Genomic DNA, 19132 nt, shown 5'->3' on the forward strand with positions numbered 1-19132 from the left:
CTGACAGCATAGCTCGGTGAGAATCAGTTGTGAAGTCTGAGATGCTGATGTTCATTGGAACGAAACCGGCTGTGACACAATAAACATCCGTTAAATACAGCTCCTCTGGCTTCTGTTAACTTTAGCGCCTGAACTGACTCTTCGATAAACTAGCGCTACCGCTACCACTTGTGTTTGTGCACGGCTCTGTAGGAAGCCAGCAGCAAGCCGAGGTTCTGAGTGAATCTGCGTAGCAGCTACTACTCCCCTTAAAAATGCGATCTGCAGATGGAAACAAACCGTTGGGGGGGGGACAAAGGTGGGAAATGAGACTTCTCCGGAGAGACGTTTCAACGGAGCCCAGATCTCTGGCTGGAAAAGTTGTTTTTTTGCAGATGGCTTAGGTGACAAACAGTTTGGCTGTGAGCTGGTGAACAACTATGAATGCGAAAACCACGGTTGTAGTGGCACGTTTATCTGTAGCTTAGCCCCTGGTCGAGGTTAGGCTGAAAGATGCAATTTTTTTGTGAGGTGGCAAAGCTAACGAATTTAAAAGCAATGTGATTATGCTGACCGGCTAGTCTGTAGCTTAGCCGAATATCCAGATTTGGTAGGTAGTTGACAGTTTGGTTGTGAATTGGCGAAGTCAATGGGAAAGCAAAAAATCACCTGAAGTGCCACGAGCTCCAAGAAAATGTCAACATAGTCAGTCTCCACTGTAATGCCGCTACCAAGTTAACAGTAAAATTTGTAAGTAAGTGAATTGCAACATTGCATTAGTTGCCGCTGGCAGAGGAGTGCAACCTGTCGATATTTGAGTCGAGACAACGAGCGCGTAAAATTATTAACAGTCGGGCTAGGCTAACTGACCGTAACGTGCCGGTGCAATGGTAATGGTCGACACAGGTTAGGCAGTGACTCGAAGACTGGAGATTGATGTCGGCAATTATGTGATTAGTAGTGGTGTATATACACGAGAAGTGTGCTGCTATCTCGTATGCTACAAAATCAGGAGTTACTCATATTCATTTACAGTCCAGCTGTACCAGCAGGACACAGAGGCTACGTCAGATGTGACGATGACACGGACCCGCCAGCCACAGCCACTTAGCCCAGGCTAAATGCTTTTTGCCACCGGACTCGGTGCCACAGTGCAGGGCGCCTGCCGTTCCGCTCCACCAGCAGCCGGGCTCCTTGCCTGGAGGCAGGTGGTCGAGACCCGGTCACAGCAGTCGCTTTGTGACAATGTGGTGGGCGCGCTTCTCGCCGTTCACCTGTCACCTGGCTGTGGCGTCTCACTGGTGAGTGGCTACCTCTGCACTATACCAGTGAGCACCTCTGACGTCAGTGCTGTGGTTCATTCAATACGACCGCAGGCTCGGCGCGGAGTGTGTATGTCGGCGTTATCAGGACCCCGGCACGGGCTGCAGCCCGCCGGCCCACCCGTGAGCGGCTGTGTACCGTGACGCAGAACCATCGTTGGAAATAAAGTGTTATTTCTAACAGCCGCTTCTTCCTGGGCCTCGAGAGCCTGACATCAAGTCTAACCCCTCGGCTACACGGCCTCCTGACAACACAGCCACCCGAAGCTTCACTCGGGGCTGACTATACCGTACAACAGACGAAAACACGAAATATGTTTATTCGGGAAATTAATTTTTCTGCGCTGTAATAGCCAGGAATATTTTAATAAGTGTCGCAATTCCGGCCATGCGAGTTTGCATTTTACATGAGACGCAATCTCAAATCTGCCAGAGACGGAGGAATGAGCCTCCAGTGCAACGCTTGATATGGTGTTTGCGTCGTACATGAAACTTACAATATTTCCAAGTTTAAATTGTAACTTATAGCGTTGTAGTTAGGAATATGTACAGTTGTTAGTACTCAACAGAGCAACAAAATAATAAGAGTGAAATATTTCCCGAGAATTGGTTTATTAACTCATTTTTACGCTTCTGGAGATGATTTCTGCAGTGGGGGACGCGACGGAAATGGTATTCACGAACTGAAGGCAGAGTCGTCGACAGGAGATGTGTGCGTATTACGTCGAAATCAAAGACGTTCCTAGAATTCGCCTTCGCGTCCCTTTTCCTGCCTTCTTCTCAGGTATCTTGCTTTCTACGTTTCGTTACTTCGAATTTCTTTTTCCGTCGATCAGGCTTCCATGTACTTAGCGCTAAGCATCCAAACGCCTGACGTACAAGAGGAAGGATACATTTTAAATTGGTGCTTTTCAGTGATGCCACCAGTAAAGGAAATCCTCGCGTAGCCCAGCAGCACAATATTCTTCGTAGGGGAGCTCCACTCGAGTAGAGCGAGGCAAACAACAGCTATAACGAGCGCACGCCCGGCAAGCGGCTTTTTGATTTACGTCCCGTTGCGCGGCCCTTACAGCGGGGTGGGGAGGCCCCTCCAACACACGTGCTCGCGCTGGCGAGGCGCGCCGCGGCGAAGAATAGCATGTTCCGCGCGCTCCGCGTCCTAAATAAATTTCCTTTGCATTTGAAGTGGGCGTGGCTTCTGTATGCGCTGTTAGGGTTGTGCTAAACACACAGACCCACACACACATACACACACACACACAGAGAGAGAGAGGGAGAGAGAGACAAATCTGCAGCACGGACACGTTTGCGACAAACAGAACAAAACTCTCCCAGCGACGGTAAGCAGCGAGCCAATTAAATCATGTTTCGTAACAATGCGTTGCATGATACCACCAGTTACAGAGATTTATATTTATATAAGGATGTAGAAGCTTATCTCACTAGGGGTAAGATAGATACTGCCTACAGGAAAATTAAAGAGACCTTTGGAGAAAAGAGAACCACTTGTATGAATATCAAGAACTCAGATGGAAACCCAGTTCTAAGCAAAGAAGGGAAAGCAGAAAGGTGGAAGGAGTATATAGAGGGTCTATACAAGGGCGATATACTTGAGGACAATATTATGGAAATGGAAGAGGTTGTAGATGAAGATGAAATGGGAGATACGATACTGCGTGAAGAGTTTGACAGAGCACTGAAAGACCTGAGTCGAAACAAGGCCCCGGGAGTAGACAACATTCCATTAGAACTACTGACAGCCTTGGGAGACCCAGTCCTGACAAAACTCTACCATCTGGTGAGCAAGATATATGAGACAGGCGAAATTCCCTCAGACTTCAAGAAGAAAATAATAATTCCAATCCCAAAGAAAGCAGTTGTTGACAGATGCGAAAATTATCGAACTATCAGTTTAATAAGTCACGGCTGCAAAATACTAACGCGAATTCTTTACAGACGAATGGAAAAACTAGTAGAAACCTACCTCGGGGAAGAGCAGTTTGGATTCTGTAGAAATATTTGAACACGTGAGGCAATACTGACCCTACGACTTATCTTAGAAGAAAGATTAAGGAAAGGCAAACGTACGTTTCTAGCATTTGTAGACTTAGAGAAAGCTTTTGACAATGTTGACTGGAATACTCTCTTTCAAATTGTGAAGGTGGCAGGGGTAAAACACAGGGAGCGAAGGGTTATTTACAATTTGTACTGAAAGCAGATGGTAGTTATAAGAGTCGAGGGACATGAAAGGGAAGCAGTGGTTGGGAAGGGAGTGAGACAGGGTTGTAGCCTCTCTCCGATGTTATTCAATCTGTATATTGAGCAAGCAGTGAAGGAAACAAAAGAAAAATTCGGAGTAGGTATTAAAATCAATGGAGAAAAAATAAAAACTTTAAGGTTCGCCGACGACATTGTAATTCTGTCAGAGACAGCAACGGACTTGGAAGAGCAGTTGAACGGAATGGACAGTGTCTTGAAAGGAGGATATAAGATGAACATCAACAAAAGCAAAACTAGGATAATGGAATGTAGTCGAATTAAGTCGAGTGATGCTTAGGGAATTAGATTAGGAAATTAGACAAAGTAGTAAAGGAGCTTTGCTATTTGGGGAGCAAAATAACTGATGATGGTCGAAGTAGAGAGGATATAAAATGTAGACTGGCAATGGCAAGGAAGGCATTTCTGAAGAAGAGAAATTTGTTAACATCGACTGTTGATTTAAGTGTCAGGAAGTCGTTTCTGAAAGTATTTGTATGGAGTGTAGCCATGTATGGAAGTGAAACATGGACGATAAATAGTTTGGACAAGAAGAGAATAGAAGATTTTGAGGTGTGGTGCTACAGAAGAATGCTGAAGATTAGATGGGTAGATCACGTAACTAATGAGGAGGTACCGAATAGGATTGGGGAGAAGAGACGTTTGTGGCACAGCTTAACTAGAAGAAGGAATCGGTTGGTAGGACATCTTCTGAGGCATCAAGGGATCACCAATTTAGTACTGAAGGTCAGCGTGGAGGGTAAAACTCGTAGAGGGAGACCAAGAGATGAATACACTAAGCAGATTCAGAAGGATGTAGGTTGCAGTAGGTACTGGGAGATGAAGAAGCTTGCACAGGATAGAGTAGCATAGAGAGCTGCATCAAACCAGTGTCAGGACTGAAGACCACAACAACAACAACATATTTTCTCACTGAAAAATTTATTTCTGTCAACGTGACGTTTTGTTATGAACCACGTCAGTGTTGCGTTTCGCAGTCCGAACACTGGCTCTACAGTTTATCAAGACCATTTCCACACACGCAGAACCTAGATTATATACAGCGTTTAAGTAAGTCGTGTGTTAAGAAATCAACAGCAGCTACCTTATCAGGTATTAGTTTTTATTGATTACTTGGTAAATTTTTTTTATTATTGGCTCTGAGCACTATGGGACTCAACTGCTGAGGTCATTAGTCCCCTAGAACTTAGAACTAGTTAAACCTAACTAACCTAAGGACATCACAAACATCCATGCCCGAGGCAGGATTCGAACCTACGACCGTAGCGGTCTTGCGGTTCCAGACTGCAGCGCCTTTAACCGCACGGCCACTTCGGCCGGCTTTTTATTATTAACGAGCTTTGCTGATACCTGAGCTGACTTCTAAGAAAAGAGATAGGCAGTTGCAGAACAGCAGCAGTACTTGGATTCTTCACGGTGACTCCCTGTGTTATTATTACATGTACACCTGTGGGTAGGACTGCACCTGTTGCACAAGGTGTGATTGGAACTGATCACTGTTCAGAAACAGTTGCAAGCTGTGTGGCGAAGCTGCGTGGCTTCAGATTGCCACCGTGAGGCGCGTCGGCTTTGAAGCTGCTGCCACGACGATTGTGGCAACTCCAGTGTCTCCAGCAATGCATGAGACCTGGAATGACACAGAGGCTTCAGATACCCGAGACCTGAGCAGTTGACACTAACCCGAGTCGCTAATCTACAGAAGGCGAATGTCGCTACCGGCCACACCGGTGTGGGAAAACTAGCTTGCACCCTAACGAGCCACGAAAGTGACCTCAAAACGACGTAGTCCAGCGTTCGCGAAGTATGTCGATTATCGACTGGCGACTACAAATCGAGCTGACATAAAACTGACCTAGTACTGTAGCGTTGTGTGTATCTGTTTTAGATTAGAGATTAGATTAGATTAATACAAGTTCCATGGATCATGAATACGATATTTCGTAATGATGTGGAACGAGTCAAATTTTCCAATACATGACATAATTAAGTTAATTTAAAAACATACTTAAGTTAATATAAAAACATTTCTATTTTTTTTTAATTTACACTCCTGGAAATTGAAATAAGAACACCGTGAATTCATTGTCCCAGGAAGGGGAAACTTTATTGACACATTCCTGGGGTCAGATACATCACATGATCACACTGACAGAACCACAGGCACATAGACACAGGCAACAGAGCATGCACAATGTCGGCACTAGTACAGTGTATATCCACCTTTCGCAGCAATGCAGGCTGCTATTCTCCCATGGAGACGATCGTAGAGATGCTGGATGTAGTCCTGTGGAACGGCTTGCCATGCCATTTCCACCTGGCGCCTCAGTTGGACCAGCGTTCGTGCTGGACGTGCAGACCGCGTGAGACGACGCTTCATCCAGTCCCAAACATGCTCAATGGGGGACAGATCCGGAGATCTTGCTGGCCAGGGTAGTTGACTTACACCTTCTAGAGCACGTTGGGTGGCACGGGATACATGCGGACGTGCATTGTCCTGTTGGAACAGCAAGTTCCCTTGCCAGTCTAGGAATGGTAGAACGATGGGTTCGATGACGGTTTGGATGTACCGTGCACTATTCAGTGTCCCCTCGACGATCACCAGTGGTGTACGGCCAGTGTAGGAGATCGCTCCCCACACCATGATGCCGGGTGTTGACCCTGTGTGCCTCGGTCGTATGCAGTCCTGATTGTGGCGCTCACCTGCACGGCGCCAAACACGCATACGACCATCATTGGCACCAAGGCAGAAGCGACTCTCATCGCTGAAGACGACACGTCTCCATTCGTCCCTCCATTCACGCCTGTCGCGACACCACTGGAGGCGGGCTGCACGATGTTGGGGCGTGAGCGGAAGACGGCCTAACGGTGTGCGGGACCGTAGCCCAGCTTCATGGAGACGGTTGCGAATGGTCCTCGCCGATACCCCAGGAGCAACAGTGTCCCTAATTTGCTGGGAAGTGGCGGTGCGGTCCCCTACGGCACTGCGTAGGATCCTACGGTCTTGGCGTGCATCCGTGCGTCGCTGCGGTCCGGTCCCAGGTCGACGGGCACGTGCACCTTCCGCCGACCACTGGCGACAACATCGATGTACTGTGGAGACCTCACGCCCCACGTGTTGAGCAATTCGGCGGTACGTCCACCCGGCCTCCCGCATGCCCACTATACGCCCTCGCTCAAAGTCCGTCAACTGCACATACGGTTCACGTCCACGCTGTCGCGGCATGCTACCAGTGTTAAAGACTGCGATGGAGCTCCGTATGCCACGGCAAACTGGCTGACACTGACGGCGGCGGTGCACAAATGCTGCGCAGCTAGCGCCATTCGACGGCCAACACCGCGGTTCCTGGTGTGTCCGCTGTGCCGTGCGTGTGATCATTGCTTGTACAGCCCTCTCGCAGTGTCCGGAGCAAGTATGGTGGGTCTGACACACCGGTGTCAATGTGTTCTTATTTCCATTTCCAGGAGTGTATTTCTTTTTCTTAATTTATATCTAAAAATTCCTCTATGGGGTAGAAGGAGTTGTCATTCAGAAATTCTTTTAATTTCTTCTTAAATACTTGTTGGTTTTCTGTCAGACTTTTGATACCATTTGGTAAGTGACCGAAGACTTTAGTGCCAGTATAATTCACCCCTTTCTGTGCCAAAGTTAGATTTAATCTTGAATAGTGAAGATCATCCTTTCTCCTAGTATTGTAGTTATGCACACTGCTATTACTTTTGAATCGGGTTTGGTTGTTAATAACAAATTTCATAAGAGAGTATATATACTGAGAAGCTACTGTGAATATCCCTAGATCCTTAAATAAATGTCTGCAGGATGATCTTGGGTGGACTCCAGCTATTATTCTGATTACACGCTTTTGTGCAATAAATACTTTATTCCTCAATGATGAATTACCCCAAAATATGATGCCATATGAAAGCAATGAGTGAAAATAGGCGTAGTAAGCTAATTTACTAAGATGTTTATCACCAAAATTTGCAATGACCCTAATTGCGTAAGTAGCTGAACTCAAACGTTTCAGCAGATCATCAATGTGTTCCTTCCAATTTAATCTCTCATCAATGGACACACCTAAAAATTTGGAATATTGTACCTTAGCTATATGCTTGTGATTAAGGTCTATATTTATTAATGTCGTCATACCATTCACTGTACGGAACTGTATGTACTCTGTCTTATCAAAATTCTGTGAGAGTCCGCTTACAAGGAACCACTTAGTAATTTTCTGAAAGACAGTATCGACAATTTCATCAGTTAATTCTTGTTTGTCAGGTGTGATTACTGTGCTGTAGCTGCAGGACGTCGGAAACTTTTGTTTTTGGAGAATATAGCTACTGACCATGTTCTAGATCGGGAAGTAGACGTCTTCGGCAAACTGATGCGGCTGTTACTGAAGGAGATATATCTTGGTATCGAGAACGACATCCGTGGATTTTGCAAGGAAGAGTTCACTCAACTTCTGAGTAAGATAAGCGTCCGCGGCTATGCCTGCTCAATAAGAAGAAGCGCGTATTACTGCCAGTCTCCTCGAGGTGGTGTTAAGCGTAACTGAAAATGTTCCTGAATTTGTAATTTTTTAAATCTGTAGCCTAAAAATATAGTTGTTACGTAGATTTATTGCATTTATCTCCAGTGGCTGCACCTCCTACAGCGACAGCCTCATCAGTTTCTCGAACGCGTCTACTTCCCGGTCTAGAACAAGGACAGTAACCATATTAGAAGAATTCTCCAAAACTAAATCGTGTGACCTCCTGCAGCTGCAGACACACACAGCTCTACAGCTCTAAGCATACGACTCTCCCGCCAGTTCTACGTCAGGCCGTTTTGCAGTCGCGAACGCCGGACTTGGTCATTGTGACCTCACTTAGCTCGTTCGGGTGCCAGTAAGCTCTCCCCACGGCTGTCCTTTAAGTCGCAGAGAGTGGACCGCTGCTGCTGACTGCGCCCTGCACAGCTGGGGGCTGAAGATTGTGACAGCCCTGTGGAGCGCGTTCGCCTGGCAAAACTGTCGTGTTGCTGTTATAACGACGATAAGCAGTACTACCAGGCTGACGTTGCGCACACCACAATCGGCAAGGGCAGTCGCAGATGCAGCAGGAAAGGGAGGACGTCTAAACTGTGGGCAGACCGCTGAGGGACAACCCGTCATAGTCAACCGAGCGACAGAATGTCCAGATGATCGACGAACTATTCCCTGGCCACAGAAGAACCTCAGAGGACGCTCGGAGCAACTCTTCCGAGCATGGCATCCCCAACGAGGATGACTTCTCCTATCATCTGCACTGAAGCTGGACCACAACGGACGAATGATCCGAGCGTCACTGACCAGCACAACAGTAGTCTAGCAGAACCGTTTCCGCTGCTCTACATCCAATATATGGGTGAAGGCTGGTTCGAGTTCCTAAGCTCGCTCCAAGTCACCACAGAGTACGATATCAGGATCGAGAGCCTTAATAACACTATGTTACAGGTGTTAATGGATTGTTTGTCAGGCTGTGAGACCCTTCGAGCCTCTTCTCGACAAATACATCGTCCCAGCACCGGAGAAGACAGTTTAGAAGGTGAAGACGACGACAGCTAAGGTGCTCCTTGGATGTATAATGAAGGAACGGTCTGCAGGAACTACAACCTGCTGGATTCCGCGATGTTTCTGTCAAGGAGTGTAACCGAGTAAAGGACAAGAAACCGCAGCTGGTTTTCCGAAGTGTGGATACAGCTGAGAACCAGTGCCGAAGGAAGGAAGCTGGCCACGTCTATGAGCTTAAAAAGCTCGTAGGCCTTAATTCCAAAAAAATGGCTCTGAGCACTATGGGACTTAACATCTGAGGTCATCAGTCCCCTAGAACTTAGAACTACTTAAACCTAACTAACCTAAGGACATCACACACATCCGTGCCCGAGGCAGGATTCGAACCTGCGACCGTAGCGGTCGCGTAGTTCCAGACTGTAGCGCCTAGAACCGCTCGGCCGCCACGGCCGGCTGAGTCTCTTCCAGCGGGGCTCGGCACACAGGAGCGGGCAACAGGGAAGGAAACTGGCGAAGCAACGCCGAAACCCGCTTCAGGGTGGAGGCTGGCTCCACTCTGCTGCTCGAGCCTAACGAATAGCAGATGTTGGACAAAGGTGCAACCGAGAGACCGAGTGCTTATACGCAAGACAAGAAGACACCGTCAACTTCATTGCAGCACACGAAGGCAGAAAAACAAACATCGCAGAAACAAGCAACAGAGTGGGCGGCGCAAACAGAAGACCTTCGCCCCAACCCATACTGACGGACCAAAGTGCACGAACCAGCGAAATAGGAGGGGAGGGAGGACAACAAATGACCCCCGAAAAAAGGTTCAGATGATGAAAATAAATGACGATATCGTCATGCACGGATCGATGCCGGAAGGCATGGTAGAAACCGGACAAGTGAAGTGATAATATCAACAAAAGTTCCAGCCACGGTTTTGTTGGACGTTTCCCTGACCGTAAAGCGAATGTCAGGGATACAACCCCCTCTCCAGACCTGCAGAGACCTAAGGAAAACTTCACAGTTCGAGAAGGATAGTGAAAGAAAGAAACCCAACATAATCCCTGTAGTGGACTGACCCGATAGCCAATCCACTAGGACGGGTAGCCGAATAGCACGCGTTAAGCTCACGCAGGCTGGCGTGAGGTCTGAAACAGGATACGTAATGAATGCTATAAAGAAAAGTACGTAGCTTCTGGAATACTTAACTTTAATCCATAATTGTATAACATCGCTCTTGATGATACATGCTTCATATAATAAATATCAATTGAATACGGCGCCTTGCTAGGTCGTAGCAATTGACTTAGCTGAAGGCTATGCTAACTATCTTCTCGGCAAATGAGAGAGTCTTCGTCAGTGTAGCATCGCTAGCAAAGTCGGCTGTACAACTGGGGCGAGTGCCAGGACGTCTCTCTAGACCTGCCGTGTGGTGGCGCTCGGTCTGCTATCACTGACAGTGGCGACACGCGGGTCCGACGTATACTAGCGGACCGCGGCCGATTTAAAAGCTACCACCTAGCAAGTGTGGCGTCTGGCGGTGACACCACAATCCCACCGCATTATTAGGAACGAATACCCATTAGTAACTGAAAAATAACAATATGGTCGCTATACCTGGAAAGGTAGTATCTCAGGAGTAACGGCACTGATTAGTGCTTCTACATGAGCGATCTGTTTCATTGATTTTAAGATTGTACTTAAATGAAAGCGAGACAAGTGGAAAAAAAAGTGAAGCGTTGTAATATTAGTGGTTCTCTACTGAACCGTGATTGCACCAAAGCCTGCACCTCTTCGTGCGAAGCAAATCGGTGGCCACGAATGTCTTTCCTGAGGGCTCCAGAAATGCAGAAATCGCATTGGGAGAGCTCGTGACTTTGTGGAGGATCCGTAAGGACTTCCCAGCGAAACTTCTGCAACGTGGTCGAAATAATATTGGCAACATGTGGGCGGGCCATGTCCTAAAATAAAGTAACGCCAGGCAACATTCCTTGGTGTATGGACGTTGTCTTGCACAGCAGTACGTAGACACTTAGAAAAAAATAAGTGAACTGTTTATTATTTCGAGAGTAATCACGATAATTGTGAATACCTTTTGCTAACTGCCTTATTTTCATTTGACTGCCCCTAAGATAAACAATATCCAAAGGTTTAGCATGTTCTGTGATTTTTGACTTTGAGGTAGCTGGTTGGATTCAGGTTGGAAAAGAAACTCTTAACCCAGTATTCCACAAGCCAGGGCTTGAGAAGTAATGATGTACGCCAATGTAACGAGTTAAATTATGAACCTGCCCTCACTGTCTACAGGTGTGAGGGAATCTGACAAAGATGATGATGATGATGATGATGATGTCAATGCATACATCGTGTGGTAACTTTGGATTTGATGCTCTTTTTGGTACCATTAGAGAAGATTAGGCTATGTATCAGCACAGTGATTCACACTCTCCCTTCACTAATTTCCATACTTTAGAAGCAGGACACCACATTAGACAAACATTCTTACGGTCACCTAAAGTAAAGAGACAACTATAATACACTGTGCAGATAGGGGCCACTGATAGTTGAGGAAGGAAAATCATTCCATATAGGCGACTGAACATTCAACCCAGTGCCTCCCACCTAACAATTTCACATCAGTCTTTCATTTTTTTCCATTAAAATGTTGTTCCCCTTTTCTCTAACCAATTTGTTTATTGAGCAAATTGATAAAATGGACAGACAAGCAAGTTCAAAAACTACTGAGCCATGTGGGAGCCACTGGCGCCAGTAATTCTCTTATCTAGTAGGGGCAGTAATGCGGTTTCTCTTCGGTTTTCCTCTTTGGGCGCTATTATGCTGTGGCACTTCCGGCTATGGCTCTCTTGGTTTTCTGCTCCGGGCCCCTAGTGGTCGTGGTTGCCCGTTGCCTGGGCACGTGTTGATGTGTATGATTAACTTTAGCTCTTTGATAATATGATAAATAATTTTAAAAAATTTTAAAAAATTTTCTGTGGTGTGCTTCTCATCTATGTTTGTTCCTTTTTACTAATTTGTACAATCGCTTTTTGGTGTATATAACTGTACTATGTGGTTGACAAAATCTTTGTCAATATATCAATTTTATGTAAATATTTTAGCATATCATTATATTTTACTTCACTTTGTATGTCATTTCTTCTTCTCATTTTTATTTTAACTGTATCTTTTTGCATAGAGGGTGGGCTTGCTTTGCAGCACCCCCTTATGGCTTCTCATTGTCATAGTCAATTCTCGATGTATCACTTTATGTTTGACCTCTGCTTAAGGCAGTATTACTACTCAGGGCACATATTCATTGAAAGGTAATTTTGTATGTGCTTTTTAAATGGTGTAATGTGTCTACGCACATTTAATTGGTTTTACATTGCTTTATGTACATTTATTCATTTGGTCACTGTTATTATTTATTTTTATTCTTGTATTTGTAGCACCGATGATGGCTGTTAATCAATTGAAATCGATTTGCAAAAGTAAATAAATAAAACATGATTTTGTTACTGGTTGCTGGTTATTTGGTAACTGTATTCTATATTTGCATTCCAATGACTAGTGATGTGAGTAGAAGAAATTGTGGAGGATTTGGGTTTCAAAACTGTACAAGATCAGAAGCTCCTTCTACAAAATATACTTTACTCATTTCTGTACCAACAAATCAAAAACACACATGTCTAGCACCAACTGTCAACCTGTGTCTTCAAATTGTATGCAAACTCAACAACAGATCACATTACCACACAGAAATTGGAGATTCCTATAGTTGTGTGGACTCTGAAACAATACTCTTAGGTTAGTAAATGAAATGGAAATATTGGGGTTTCAATATAGTTTATAATTGGCCATAGCTGCTAAATTCAGCACTACCATATGAATTGTTTGATACTAACATTTTCAGTGGATCCCTTAACCCTTCTGTAACCAGTCATAAGGATCCTGCCAACATGTTTGTTTCAGAGTATCTTCAACTACAGGAATGTCCCATTTCTGTGTGCGGGACTGATCTGTCATTGCGGCCGCATGCTATTTGAACACAGAGGCCAATAGTTGGTGCTAAAAGTGTTAGTTTTTGCTTTATTGCTACAGAAGGAGCTTTCAATCTTTTGCTTTCTTGTGGGTGGCAAAATCAGTGAAGATGTTTATCTTTATTACATTATTTGCTAGGTATATACTGTTTGACATTTATGTTCACTGATAAAATATTCTTGAAGAAACTGATTTCTTGTGTCTTGTAACTAGAGTGTTCAGAAAAATAAACATTTTGATAATTTCTTTACATTCAAAACTACATTCCTACATTTATAATAGCTAATGCTAAGTACCTATGGCTAGATGACGTGTATGGTATTGCAGTAATAGAGTATACAAATCAACCTTGCTAATTAATCAATGTATTTATTAATAAAAACCACATGAAAATCCTGAATGTAGTTGGAGGTTAGCCCTCACAAATGGACAGGTACCATTTTTCAATGCAGTATTTATCCTCCTCCTTATGAGATGGTGTACTGGAGATGATTTTATTGTTCACCGTATTTTGACCTGGATGTCTCGGCAGTTTCTTGGAATAATTCCAGTGTTTACAGTCGGTTATGGAGGTTACAAGGAATCCAGTTTGCAGAAATAAGATATCTACTCTATACTTTGTGATACATGAGAGCTGATCATCTCTTAAAAGAACATGTTGAGAGTACATAATATAGTGGAAACAACTGAATCACACAGGATAAATGTTTTCACACATGTGGAGAGAATGGCTGATAATAAATATCCAAAAATAATGTATGTACAGTATCACTCTCCCTTTGTTCATAAAATATTTCCCATTAAGATTTTCACTACAGTCTGCTCCCAGACCAATCTGTTTGTATTCCTGCCTCACCTCTCTACAGGGAATCCAGCAGGGAACTACCATCTGCCACCCACACTTATGGTCATATGTCCCACATATTGTGGACGATTCATGCACAAGGAGAGAATTGTGTTCAGGTAGCCATAACGTTAGAACTTCGTTGCAACACAGTAGGCACATGATAATGTTGTGCAAGTGAAACAGCTTCCTAGTGCAAGCAACATAAAAATAGTTCTGATATGCTCTAAGGTTGTCACTAATATGAGACTCATTCTTTAAGATGTTAGGTGAGCACTGCAAGTTGCACTGGTGATGTCCTAGATTCCAATGTTGTTTTTTGTGCTCCGAGGAAAAGTTGTCTATAACAGCACCAAAAATGTGAATCCGTCATCCTCATGGAGGCAATGACAGTGGCATCCAGGAGGCACAGACCTAGAAGAATAATACAGGAATCAGGCCACATCATCATTGAAGAAGGATGGTGAGGTGGAATGACACAGAGATGAAGGCCACCCAATGGAACCCAAGACAATGGTAATAAGTTTCCAGAGACAAAGAAGTAACGAAAATAGCACAAGAAGATAGATGTTCCTGAGTAGCCAAGGGAAATAGAGCTGCCATGCCTTCTTTTGGCTGTAAGTACTCATCTGTAAGTCAATAAAGGAGGGATGCATTGTATTTGTTTGATGTAGCAAATTGACTGCATCAACAGAAAAAATGTGGTAAGTGATAAGCATTTTTGCTATTACTTTGTGTGGGGCATTCCTGGGAAAAATTCCTGATAATTTGAAAATGGGGGTAAATTTTCCTCCAAGTCACTAAGTGCTCTCATTGTCAAATACTTGATGAATATAATGTTGGCATATGCCTGCAGTGAGTGAGGCTACTTATACAGTCATACGCACAGTTCCTGTTACACTTGCCACAGTGAGTTAATCCTGTAACATAAAGTTGTATGTTTCAATAAGCATGTTACTACAGGATTTGGTCAATAATTATGAGAAATGTTGACAGTATAAATTCATTTGCCCCTGGCAGTCTTCAGATACCAGCCTCCAACTGGAATAAAGTTTTAGCTTTCTGGAACTCAGTTAGTAATGCTCACTGTTGTACATTATTGAGTAGATCAGATGCTCAGCTATTCACTGATCAGTAGGCACTCTAAAAGATTGAAATAATTCTGTTCTTTATCATGTCATATTGTAACATTCGTAGTTAATCACCTGTTTGTTTTACCTTTGCAGATAAAGCAGTTTTTAAACTAACATGCAATTTCTTTTCTTGTCAGTCAGGCCCTGTCGAGGTGCAAGGGCCACCTCCTCTTGCTCAGGTGAGTGAAAGTAGAGGGTAAAACCCCTGAGACTGGCAGAGCGTGGGTGATTTTCACCAGTAGCAAAACAAGTTTGGTTTTGTAGCATGTAATGAACACCACACCGTTTCCTGGCCTCCTTCAATGGTTCTCACAAATTTCATCAGCCCAGGGCATTCAGCCCTTCTGTGCGCTGCCCTTCACAAACCACATTTTAATTAATCTACTTCTTTCTATGTATCCTATTCATCTGCACTTAATTTTCATTGTTTTTTGCACTCAATCCTTCCTGGACCCACAACCTTTGCAACTTCATTTACACTGGCAAACAAAATGTTATCTCAAGTCAATTATCACAATTAAATTGTCTACTGAACAATCAAAATATTTCGCAAACAATATTTACATACTAATGACAGCTCAACTACATGTTTGTGTCCTGATGTAATGACAGTTGTCATTGTGCTCACAGATCTACGGGCTAGACACATCACTGAACCAGAATAAGGTTGTTGTTGTTGTTGTTGTGGTCTTCAGTCCTGAGACTGGTTTGATGCAGCTCTCCATGCTACTCTATCCTGTGCAAGCTTCTTTATCTTCCAGTACCTACTGCAGACTACATCCCTCTGAATCTGCTTAGTGTATTCATCTCTTGGTCTCCCTCTATGATTTTTACCCTCCACGCTGCCCTCCAATACTAAATTGGTGATCCCTTGATGCCTCAGACCATGTCCTACCAACCGATCCCTTCTTCTAGTCAAGTTGTGCCACAAGCTCCTCTTCTCCCCAATTCTATTCAATACCTCCTCATTAGTTATGTGATCTACCCATCTAATCTTCAGCATTATTCTGTAGCACCACATCTCAAAAGCTTCTATTCTCTTCTTGTCTAAACTATTTATCATCTACATTTCACTTCCAAACATGGCTACTTTCAGAAACGACTTCCTGACACGTAAATCTATACTCGATGTTAACAAATTACTATTCTTCAGAAACGCTTTCCTTGCCATTGCCAGTCTACATTTTATATCCTTTCTACTTCGACCAACATCAGTTATTTTGCTCCCCAAATAGCAAAGCTCCTTTACTACTTTAAGTGTCTCATTTCCTAATCTAATTCTCTCAGCATCACTTGACTTAATTTGACGACATTCCATTATCCTCGTTTTGCCTTTGTTGATGTTCATCTTACACCCTCCTTTCAAGACACTGTCCATTCCGTTCAGCTGCTCTTCCAAGTCCTTTGCTGTCTCTGACAAAGTTACAATGCCATCGGCGAACCTCAAAGTTTTTATTTCTTCTCCATGGATTTTAATACCTACTCCAAACTTTTCTTTTGTTTCCTTCACTGCTTGCTCAATATACAGATTGAATAACATCTGGGATAGGCTACAACCCTGTCTCACTCCCTTTCCAAGCACTGCTTCCCTTTCATACCCCTCTACTCTTGTATCTGCCATCTGCTTTCTGTACAAATTGTAAATAGCCTTTTGCTCCCTGTATTTTACCCCTGCCACCTTCAGAATTTGAAAGAGAGTATTCCAATCAACATTGTCAAAAGCTTTCTCTAAGTCTACAAATGCCAGAAATGTGGGTTTGCCTTTCCTTAATCTTTCTCCTAAGATAAGTCGTAGGGTCAGTATTGCCTCATGTGAACAATGTATATTTTATTGACAAATACAAATAAAGTATAATTGTTACATTTCAAATTACATTTGTTTAATTTCATATTGACCCTTATAAACAGATGATTCCTCATTCCTTTTTACATTAGATATATAAATCATATCAGAAACTTGAACATTTGATACAGTTGCTCTAGGGTAATGTGTCTCTAGACCATCTGCATAAACTGAACATTCTGCAATAACTTCAAACAACATTTGAGTATCAGTATATTTTGTAACATCACTATTTAAACTACTTGTGCTTAAAGCATATGTGGGATTAATGCCTACATGTAGGCTCGGTTGAACATTTGTATCATGAAGTCTAATATTGTACCCTGCAGAAGCAATATCAGCTTTTTCTATTAAATTATCATATCCTGATACTTCTGCATTTGTGATGGGAGTAACTGCTCCTACTAACTGTTCTTCCATTCTTGCTGGTTCAAAGGGGGTTAAAGAAAAACTATCACATGACATAAAAGGATTACAGTGCTTATCAGCATTAATATTATACCTTTGAATTACATTTTGAGCAGTAGTTGTAATAGGAAACATATCAACATTAGCCACTTTTGGAATTTTCAGAAAACCTAATGTTGGTGTATATGTATAGTCAACAATAACACTTCCTGTTCGTGCATCTGCATCTACTTCAGAAACACAAGACTGTACACATTTCCAACCCCAATTATGTAAACCCTTATCTTTTGAGCTAGTAACACACGCATAATAATATTTTAAATTAACTGGTTGTCCAAATTGATGTGCAGGCACTTTTGTAAGAAAGTCTGCTTCATCATTTCTATAACCATACCATGACTTCCAAATGGAATCAAACTTTCGTTTATGATCTATGGAAGTAGTTTCCATAGGTGCATTTGCAGTAAATGCTGTAGGCTTTACATTAATACCAGGTATTTTCAAATTAATACCTACACTTGTAATCATATTCTTATTTTGATTTAATGTTGCAAGTTCTGTATCACTTGAATTAGTCGGAAAAGCAATTCTAGGATTACGTGCAATTACTTTTACAGAACAATGAACAATTCTACTACCATCTGGTAATAAATCGAATTCAGAAGGCGTCATATACAAAAATGGCCGATCAACGGGAATTTCTGCTAAAGGAGTAATCATACATACTGCTTTTTCATGTTCAATCACTTTGTATGCTAATCCGTATGTGAAAAATCTATGAACTTTGCGATATCTTGTAATGTTACCGGTATCTAATATAGAAGGAGCAGGTAATGGATCAACACGAGTATTAGGAGAATCACCCAGTACATTAGCAGATGGTGCTGCAGTGCCTGTTAACGTTTTTTTTTTCTTAGATCCACCAGATTGACCTGCTGCAGCCTGTCGTTTACCTGAATCTACCTGCATTGGCGAACTCATACCTTCGTCACTGTCAGAGTATGGTACTAAACGTTGTGGTTCAGAATGTTGTTGTGGTCCTTCTGGTCCTTCTTCGTCTTTGTCTTCTTCGCTATGTGATACTTCTTCGTCCACGTGATGTTCGTCTACAGAACTTGTTCCAGAGGCTGAACCAGATGTTGATGGGCGGTCGTGATCTATAGGCAAACCACGGCGAACACGAGACATTAGCCATTGTTCATAGGCATACCGTTTCTGGCCTTCATGCATAAACTCCCAATTAGACCGTTCCCACGGTGGAATTTCATAATTCTGAAGGCAAGAAACGTTACAATTAAAAAATGTAACCAAAAAATTATTATAAACAACAAAAATTAAATTTACATACCTGTTTTTTCGGCATTCGGTTGTTGTGGGTACAAAGCTTTTCCGATGCGTTGTTCAACAGCTGTCTTCAATTTCAGTCCGTACTTTCCAACAAATGAATGCCAATTTCGTGTATGACTCCAGTCAATTGCAAAATCAATTATAGCTTTTGCATCCAATTGTTGAACTCGTTGTCTAAATTCTTCTTCTGTAAATGGTCGTTCCCTTGCTTCCTTTAGCAAATTATCGTATCCAACGTCGTGCTCTTTAGCAATGGCATCTGCTCCACTGCGCGGTGCGTCTATATTTATAGGATTTCCAGGTCCTACGTAATCACTACCAGGTAAAGTATATCCTTTCTTCTGTACACGTTCAACTAGTTTTTTAACACCGTAAGCAGCACCTGCGGCGGCAGCAGTCGTCGCGCCAGCCGCTATCGC

Source organism: Schistocerca nitens, chromosome 2 (assembly GCF_023898315.1).
Source record: "Schistocerca nitens isolate TAMUIC-IGC-003100 chromosome 2, iqSchNite1.1, whole genome shotgun sequence".
Taxonomy (NCBI): Eukaryota; Metazoa; Arthropoda; class Insecta; order Orthoptera; family Acrididae; genus Schistocerca; species Schistocerca nitens.